This window comes from Oreochromis aureus, linkage group 3, assembly GCF_013358895.1.
Source record: "Oreochromis aureus strain Israel breed Guangdong linkage group 3, ZZ_aureus, whole genome shotgun sequence".
Lineage (NCBI taxonomy): Eukaryota > Metazoa > Chordata > Actinopteri > Cichliformes > Cichlidae > Oreochromis > Oreochromis aureus.
In genome coordinates, this window is record NC_052944.1 from 66,950,278 (window position 1) to 66,959,321 (window position 9,044).

Consider the following 9,044-nt stretch of genomic DNA (forward strand, 5'->3'; position numbering starts at 1 on the left):
TCAAACAAAAACAGCCATAAATTTTTAACCGTGAGGGGCTAAAACAGTCATTCTTAGACCATTTTATTCAGAAGACATAGGGGAATCTTGAAATGCTGACCATTTAAAATAAAAATATGAAATATTAGAGATATATGACATAGATGATTGGTGGGCTTAGAAGCCATGAAGGTCCCAATATGCAAATTTAAATGTGCCAGGACTCAGATATGATTGGCTGGCTGGGAAGCCATGAAGGCAACAATATGCAAATTTAAATGTGCCAGGACTCAGATATGATTGGCTGGCTGGGAAGCCATGAAGGTCCCAATATGCAAATTTGAATGTGCCAGGACTCAGATATGATTGGCTGGCTGGGAAGCCGTGCATGACTTGATATGTCAATTTGAAAATTACAGTCCTCACAGAGGATTGGCTTCCTGAGGAGCTGGCAGGAATACATAGAAATACTATGATTACCCAGAAATACTGCGTTTAGTAGAAATACTATGTTTTAGCACAAATACTATAATTAAGCAGAAATATTATATTAAGTACAAATCCTATAAAATAGCAGAAATAGTATGATTTAGCACAAATGCTGTATTTAGCACAAATCTTATAAAATAGCAGAAATAGTATGATTTAGCACAAATGCTGTATTTAGCACAAATACTGAAAAGCAGCACAAATGCTATGACTTAGCACAATAGTAATAACTTAAATAGAAAAATTGGAAAAGCAAAATGGACAGCTGCAAAAGTCCCACAAGCACAGAGAGACACACACAGGATCAAATTCAGTCAACCAGTCTAAATATATTGAATTTAAATCATACAATAAGATGCTCCCATAAAACTCTCTCTCGCCTCTCTCTCTCTCTCTCTCTCTCTCTCTCACACACACACACACACACACACACACACACACACACACAGGAGAGAAAATCAAGTTTCTAGGTCAGTCAAGCAGCCTGGGAGCTGCTAAATTTGAATCCACCAATCAGAGAGGCTGTGTACTTTTTCCCGCCAAAACTGGTGCATTAAGTTCAGGCCTTTACACATGCAGCACAGAGAGAGACAGGATTTTTGCAGTCTATTTCTCATAGTGAGAATTCCCCTCAAACAAACAGCCATAAATTTCTAACCGTAGGGGCTAAAACAGTCATTCTTAGACCATTTTATTCAGAAGACATAGGGAATCTTGAAATGCTGACCATTTAAAATAAAAATATGAAATATTAGAGATATATGACATAGATGATTGGTGGGCTTAGAAGCCATGAAGGTCCCAATATGCAAATTTAAATGTGCCAGGACTCAGATATGATTGGCTGGCTGGGAAGCCATGAAGGCAACAATATGCAAATTTAAATGTGCCAGGACTCAGATATGATTGGCTGGCTGGGAAGCCATGAAGGTCCCAATATGCAAATTTGAATGTGCCAGGACTCAGATATGATTGGCTGGCTGGGAAGCCGTGCATGACTTGATATGTCAATTTGAAAATTACAGTCCTCACAGAGGATTGGCTTCCTGAGGAGCTGGCAGGAATACATAGAAATACTATGATTACCCAGAAATACTGCGTTTAGTAGAAATACTATGTTTTAGCACAAATACTATAATTAAGCAGAAATATTATATTAAGTACAAATCCTATAAAATAGCAGAAATAGTATGATTTAGCACAAATGCTGTATTTAGCACAAATCTTATAAAATAGCAGAAATAGTATGATTTAGCACAAATGCTGTATTTAGCACAAATACTGAAAAGCAGCACAAATGCTATGACTTAGCACAATAGTAATAACTTAAATAGAAAAATTGGAAAAGCAGAATGGACAGCTGAAAAAAGTCCCACAAGCACAGAGAGACACACACAGGATCAAATTCAGTCAACCAGTCTAAATATATTGAATTTAAATCATACAATAAGATGCTCCCATAAAAACTCTCTCTCGCCCTCTCTCTCTCTGTCTCACACACACACACACACACACACACACACACACACACACACACACACACAGGAGAGAAAATCAAGTGTCTAGGTCAGTCAAGCAGCCTGGGAGCTGCTAAATTTGAATCCACCAATCAGAGAGGCTGTGTACTTTTTCCCGCCAAAACAGGTGCAGCCGTTTTACACACAGAGCACAGAGACAGGATTTCTGCAGTGAATTTCTCATAGTGAGGATTCCCCTCAAACAAATGGCCATAATTTCCTAACCGTAGGGGCTAGAACAGTCATTCTTACACGTTTTGTTCAGAAGAGATGGGGAATCTTAAAGTGTTGACAGTTTATCATTAAAATATGAATTATTGAAGATATTTGACTTCTAATGCACCATAACTGAGTAGAGGCAAGCGAAATCTGCCTTGACTTGCCCTCAAACAACGCTTTCTAACTCTAAATCTATTTGGAGTATCGATATCATTCTTTCACCGTAAGAGACAGCAGGCTTTGGTGAACAATCATGGAAATTTTCAGGTCTCTGTGGAAATCCATTAAAAAGATATGACGAGAGAAAAAAGTGGTTCATTTCCAGAGTTTGAAATCTGAAGAAATCTGAGCGAAGGACGAATTTCCTACCCTCAAACAAGTCTAACTCATTTCAGAACGGTAATAGGTGAGAAAGAAATTCTTGAATTGTGAGCGTCAGGAGTGTCTGAAGATATACGGGGACAAGCCTCATGTTTTAACTTCGCTTCGTTAAGGAGAGATGACGATTCGAAAATGCCTCTCATTACAGAAATCCAGCGGTGATTTTGAAGAAACTCTCCATTGACTTTCTATGGAGAGTTTTCAGACTTTGTGTTGGTCTGAGGAGATTTGCCAAAATTCTATAAATCTCACAACAATGATAGTGACATTTTCTGAAAGCCAGCAAAAATACCTACGTTTTGATGTATAATTTGTGGGAGTTGAGTGAAAATTAATCAAGTAGCAAGAAGTTGTTCGGACATGAAGAGAAAATTGCCAAAGGTACAGTGGCTCACTTAGAACCAACTGCATAGCAACCATAACAACGCATGTATTTTGTGAAAAATCACAATTTTGCAACTCAAAACTTAAAGAGGGATAAGATGAAAACGGTAACAGATATGAAAAAGCTGAATCATTTATGAATAGCCCAATAATTTGTGAACATTTTAAAGTTTGAATGGTTGTTCTACGTGAAAGTAGGAAAAAGTAGTTAAGTTTCAAAAACAAGCAAGTTTTAGCAGAATTGCAGAAGTTTCCCATTCATTTCAATGGGACAAATTAAAGGAAAAAAGCTTAATATTTTAAAAAGTATAACAGTATAAAATACCAAAAGTCATAGCAGGAATTAGCAGAAATAGCAGAATAGTTTAAAATTTGAACGGTGAAAATCGGCTGAAAATTGTGGGACTAGTTAAGTGCCAAAAAACGTACAAAAAGTGGCAACTAGAATAATAATAAAGTAGAATAAAGAATAAAGAGAAACAGGAACTCAATAGTGTGGATGCATAAAGCATCCACACAATGATATTAACAAAAATCAAAAATCTTGCCTATTTAACAATAATACAAAAATTCCTCCATCCTCAGATGAAGATCAAGACTGCTTCTTTCTGCTCAGGAGCAGAAACATTAAAATGTCTACATACAACATAAGCAGCATTCATTAACAAAACATCAAAATCTAAATGATAATCTGTACCACAAAGCTAGATGTTAGACTACAATGACTGATCTCTGACACATTGTTATAAAAGTACTTTAATTTAAAGACTTTGTCTGATCTTGAAAATAAATGTGTTTTATGTTGAGTTAATTTCTATCAGTGTTCTGTTTTTTAGGTCTGTGGATGTGATTCATGTCTGACTGCAGCTATTACATTTGACAAGTTTCACATTTTGACATGAAGCATAAATCAGACTTTAGAGGAACATTTTAATCAACACTGACACCACAGAATCTCTTCTCTTTATTGGACACAGCAGTACAGAAGAAAATATGACTTATCACTTGATTGATTGAATGATTGATGAAGAATTAATTTTTTTGTGAAAAGTCAAACCAGCCTTTCCTCTTTAGTTCTGATCTCACTGCTGAGCTGCACAACAAACCAAGGTCAGTAACCTTCTTCTGTCACAGTTTAAACCTGAGAAATGCTCACTGATATGACCTGATTGGGTTCATGTTTCATAATGGAAAATACAACAGATCATCAGATTTTCATTTTAACCCTCACAGCTCGTCTGACTGTGAGTCCCAGCAGCTCTCAGTTCTTTGAATATGACTTTGTGTCTCTGAGCTGTGAGGAGGACGACAGCTCTGCTGGATGGACTCTGAGGAGAAACACAAGCAAACCCAACATCACTCAGTGTGGAGATGGGTGGGGAAGATGGTCTGGTTCTTCCTGTGACATCACTGTTTTACCATTGGACAGTGGAGTTTACTGGTGTGAGTCCAGAGAGGGTCCCATCAGTAACATGGTTAACCTGACAGTCACTGGTAAGCTGAGTGTGTGGAGTTAGTGTTGATGAAGCTGTGTGTAAATGGATGAAATGCTGTAGTTTGTCTCTGTGTTGAGGTGGATCAGTGATCCTGCAGAGTCCTGTCCTCCCTGTGATGGAGGGAGATGACGTCACTCTGCTCTGTAAAACAAAGACCACTCCCTCCAACCTCCCAGCTGCTTTCTATAAAGATGGCTCCCTCATCAGGAAGCAGCCTACAGGTCACATGACCATCCAGCATGTTTCCAGGTCTGATGAAGGCCTCTACAAGTGTGACATCAGCGGTCATGGAGAGTCTCCATCCAGCTGGATCACTGTCACAGGTGACACACTCACCTGTCTGTGTTTCTGCAGCTTTCAACATTCACAATGTGACGACAACTTAATGACTGTTTGCTTTATTTTAGACAAACACACCACCACACCTCCACCTACATCCACACCTCCACCTACATCCACCTCTCCTCCTGATTTCTCCTGTGTCTCTCTATCACTCTTTTCTCTTGTCCTCACTGTGTCAGTTATTAGTTCAGTCTGTGTTCTGGTTCTTGTGGTGTTACTGGTTCTGCTGGTGAGACGACATGTTCAAAGGAAAACTGAATGTGAGTCTGAGACGTTTCTCTTTCAGATTTTGTTTCTCAGAGTGAAATTATGTAAAGAATTTTTAAAGCTATATTCACAAATTGTTTAAACTGTTTCCTGCTGTGATTATGAAACAGTGAATTGCTTTGCTGTTATCTGACAGGGGAGGAGTTGGAGATGATGACATCACGTACAGCAAAGGCTCAAGTCATCAACAACAGCCAATCAGAGGAAGCAGAGGTAGTTTTTAATGTGCTGTGTGTTGAGGATTCATGTTGATATTCAAAGGAAATATAAAAATTGGTTAAATGAACTCTGTGAACTGATCTTAAACTAATGTGTTAAACACAATTAAAATTCCTTAAATATTACTTGTATAATCTGCATTGTTCACACTAACATTTGTTAAAGACTGAAGAATAACTCTTTGAGTTGGTTTAACTTGAGCCCAAAACACTTTCCCTCACACACAGCTTTTCATAAACAATTTAAATACATTACTTTTATTCTGCCCCTCCCCAGAACTGTGGAAACATCTGAATCTAATTTAGATTCATTCATTTATATTTTGACAGTTTATGATCCCGGGTAACATATATCGGATGCCGAATTTCCACTTTAACAGCTCAATACCATGAAAATACACAGACACACAGATCATCTTACTTCCTGTTGCCTACACTGGTTTATTTTTTATTCTTTACATGGTGAAGATTATTTGAGTTTGTCCATCCTCAATTTCTTCCTTTAAATCTAACCTCTCTTCCTCTCCTGTTCTGGTTTTCAAGTTCTTCACTTCAAGTGAAGTGAGCTCTTTGTGTCATGGTCATGGCTCAGTGACCCAGTGTTTCTGTTTGTATTGTTATTCCTTGATTTCATGTGTCATTGTGAGTCTCTTGGTTTTGGTTTCAGTATTAAGCATTCATAGCTCTTTAGCTCTTTAGTTTTTACTGAGTTCTAGTTCTTAGGTTTTGGTTCCATGTTTACCATGTGTGTATATTGTTGTGTGAGTTCTTGTGCCGTGTTTATTCTCGTGTTTGTGCCGTTATGTTTATCTGCCCCCCCCCCCCCAGCTCCTCTGTGCACTAGTCTTAAAAGTCAGTGCACTCAATTTTGCATCCTCCTTTCTCATCATGGTAAATGGTAAATGGCCTGTATTTATATAGCACCTTTACTAGTCCCTAAGGACACTGGCGTCACCGGGCCCTCTGACCACCACCAGTGGGCAACGGGTGAAGTGTCTTGCCCAAGGACACAACGACCGAGACTGTCCGAGTCGGGGCTCGAACCGGCAACCTTCCAATTACAAGGCAAACTCCCAACTCTTGAGCCACGATGCCATGGGTTTTGGGGCATCAAAAACACATGGCATCATGTGTAATTATCCTCAGCTGTGTCTCCCAGCTTCTCCCTCTTTGCCCTGTTGACCTCCTGTATTTATTGTCTGTGCTTGCCTCTGTGCTTTGTCGCATCATTAACATTCATGCCCTCAGACCTGCCTGTGTGTTTTGGTTCTTGTTCAGTTTCTAGCCCTCCTCGTTTTGTTCTGTTTTTGACTTATGCCTGCAGTAAAGCAGTGGTCCTTGAGTTTAAGTTCTTCCTCCACAAGTTTGCATGTTGGGTCCTTTTCCTGCCTGCACACGGTCATAACACTTTCATTTCTCTCCCTGTCAAATACAGCAGCTGGATCTTTAGCTACAACACACTGTGAGACAAACTGTTTGTGTGTTTGATGATCTTTGAGTGTTGAACATTTGTTGAAACGTTACATTTGAAAGAACTTGTCATTTAAAAAATGCTACTCCCTTTATGCTCACACCTCTTCAGTCACTCTAGCCAGATGCTGAAATGTCAGCAACAACTTATGGGCAGTTTGGTACAGATTATTATTTTGATTTTTGATTTTATGTATTAATAATGAAGGGTGCTGATGTTGTCTGTAAACATTTAATTTATCTGCATCCTCACCAACATCAGCTACGTCCTCCTGTTGTTTTCAGTGAGCTGACATATGAAGCTAAACTGGGATCTCTCATCACTGATGCTGATGATCGTGTGTGTATCTAGTGTGACAAAATGTGTGTTTGTTTATTACCTTTTGGTAAAATGTATGTTCTTTTTTTCTCCTACTGTTAATAAACAGTGACCAAATATAACCAGACCACCTATTTTTCCAAAATAGAAAAAAGGTGACGATCACATCATCTTTTTCCTACATGAGAACAATAACTTTTAACACACATCCTGAACATTAACAGTGTATTTATAAGTTGTAGCATATGCAGTGATGTCCTCTGTGTGTGTTTTACTGCACAGAAAGTCATCCAGCTGTTGTCCTCTCAGCCCTGAGAACTGAAGACATCAGTTATGGACAAACAGCTGTCTGATGGAACAGGTACAGCTGCTCTTTATTCACTAATAACAAACTAAATACTTATATTTTATGTCTCACTGTCTAAACACTCAACAACAAGTTTCTTTTTATAACCAAGTCACTGTAATTCATTCTGCTGACACTCTCTGTGATACAAACTACCAAACTAAACTCTTTTAATTTGAATGTTGCGCTGAACAACATCAAACTGTTCGCTGTTTGATGTTTTTCAGGGAGCAGTGGGACAGCTGGCGTCGCTCTTCTGATCAATTATTGATTCAGGAAACAGCAAAGCATGAAACTGAGTTTATGTCTGGAAGATGTCAGATACATAAACTTCTCCTTAACATAAAGATTTAATTTTATTCTTCTTCAGACTTTAACTGTGATGCTCTGATACTTTCACTAACATTCTCCTGTTGTGTTCATTTACTTTACATAAACATGAGTTTACAGAGCTGCTTATTCTTCTCATGTTGAACTGTGTGTGTTTGTGTTCAGACTTTAAAACAGAGCCAGACGTCGTCTACTCCTCACTGAAGTAGTCCACCAGTCCAACCACTGACATCCAGCTGCTGGTCTCTAACTGGTCCACACAGCCACACAATGTTGATTTGCATATATTCTGTAGTGTCTTCTCATTATAATATACACTCTCAGTGTTTGTATGAGTGTATGTTGTATAACTAAAATATGAATGTCATGTGTACAGCAGTGTCCTGCCTTCTCTGCAGCAACAATAAACTTTGCTGTCACATGTTGTTCCTGTCGTGTGGTTCAGTGGGTTTCAGAAGTATTGCTGATGGAAAATGTGAATTGTGTTTCTAACTGATACACACCTCTATTCAGAGCAGATAACAAAGAACAGACAAACAACTTAACCTCAACCACAGATTAAAAACAGCAGGAACATCTTTCAGTGGCTGAAATGACTCTGAACAAATCGTTTGTCTGAAGAGTTGAGTATCAATTTGTGTAAAGTTAATCAAATTGGTAAGATTTTACTTCACCAAGATGTTGAATTAGTTTTAATCCTAAACAGGCACTTTTTCTGTTTGCAGCTTTTCTATTTGGGGTTTCTAATGAATGTTAATCAAATCAAAACCTCAACACTAGATTAAATTTCAATCAGTGAGCTGCCTTCATGTACAGTCTGAGGGATTTTCTCATGTGTAAAATTACTCACTCTGTGACTCACACCTGTTTGTGCTAAAGTGCCCACTAGTGGAAAGTTGCTTGGCATGACATTGTTCTTTAAACATGGCTGCACAAAGGTGGTTTTCTTAGCTTTATTTGTTTGCTCAAGGCATCTTACAACAGGAATGGTCTGGAGTACAGACTTCATCTTTAAAAAGTTACTAAAATATTTTTAATGTTATTGGTGTTTAAATGTATTTAGTGAGAAAACTTTAACAAATTAAAAAAATGATTTTTTATTCCTTTCAGTGCTCTTTTACCCTGAATAAAAGCTTAAGATTTGTGTTGGCATATGTTTACATTTCTGTCATAAATGGTTTCAGGCTGCTCTCTTTCCCAGTATGTCATTTAGTGCGGCTCTACCAAAACTGCCATCATGGCTCATTTACATTTAAGGTTTCCTTTGCGTTCCTTGACCTGAGGGGG

The 9,044-nt window shown here is 38.2% G+C and overlaps 1 long non-coding RNA gene across 1 annotated transcript; it reads left to right on the forward strand.

The window, feature by feature from the left end:
• The first annotated feature begins 5,049 nt into the window (after positions 1-5,049).
• Positions 5,050-8,148, forward strand: LOC120437369. The gene is made up of 4 exons (XR_005611060.1): positions 5,050-5,067; positions 5,211-5,287; positions 7,364-7,442; positions 7,923-8,148. It is a non-coding gene; the product is annotated as an uncharacterized LOC120437369 (long non-coding RNA).
• The last annotated feature ends 896 nt before the right edge of the window (positions 8,149-9,044 follow it).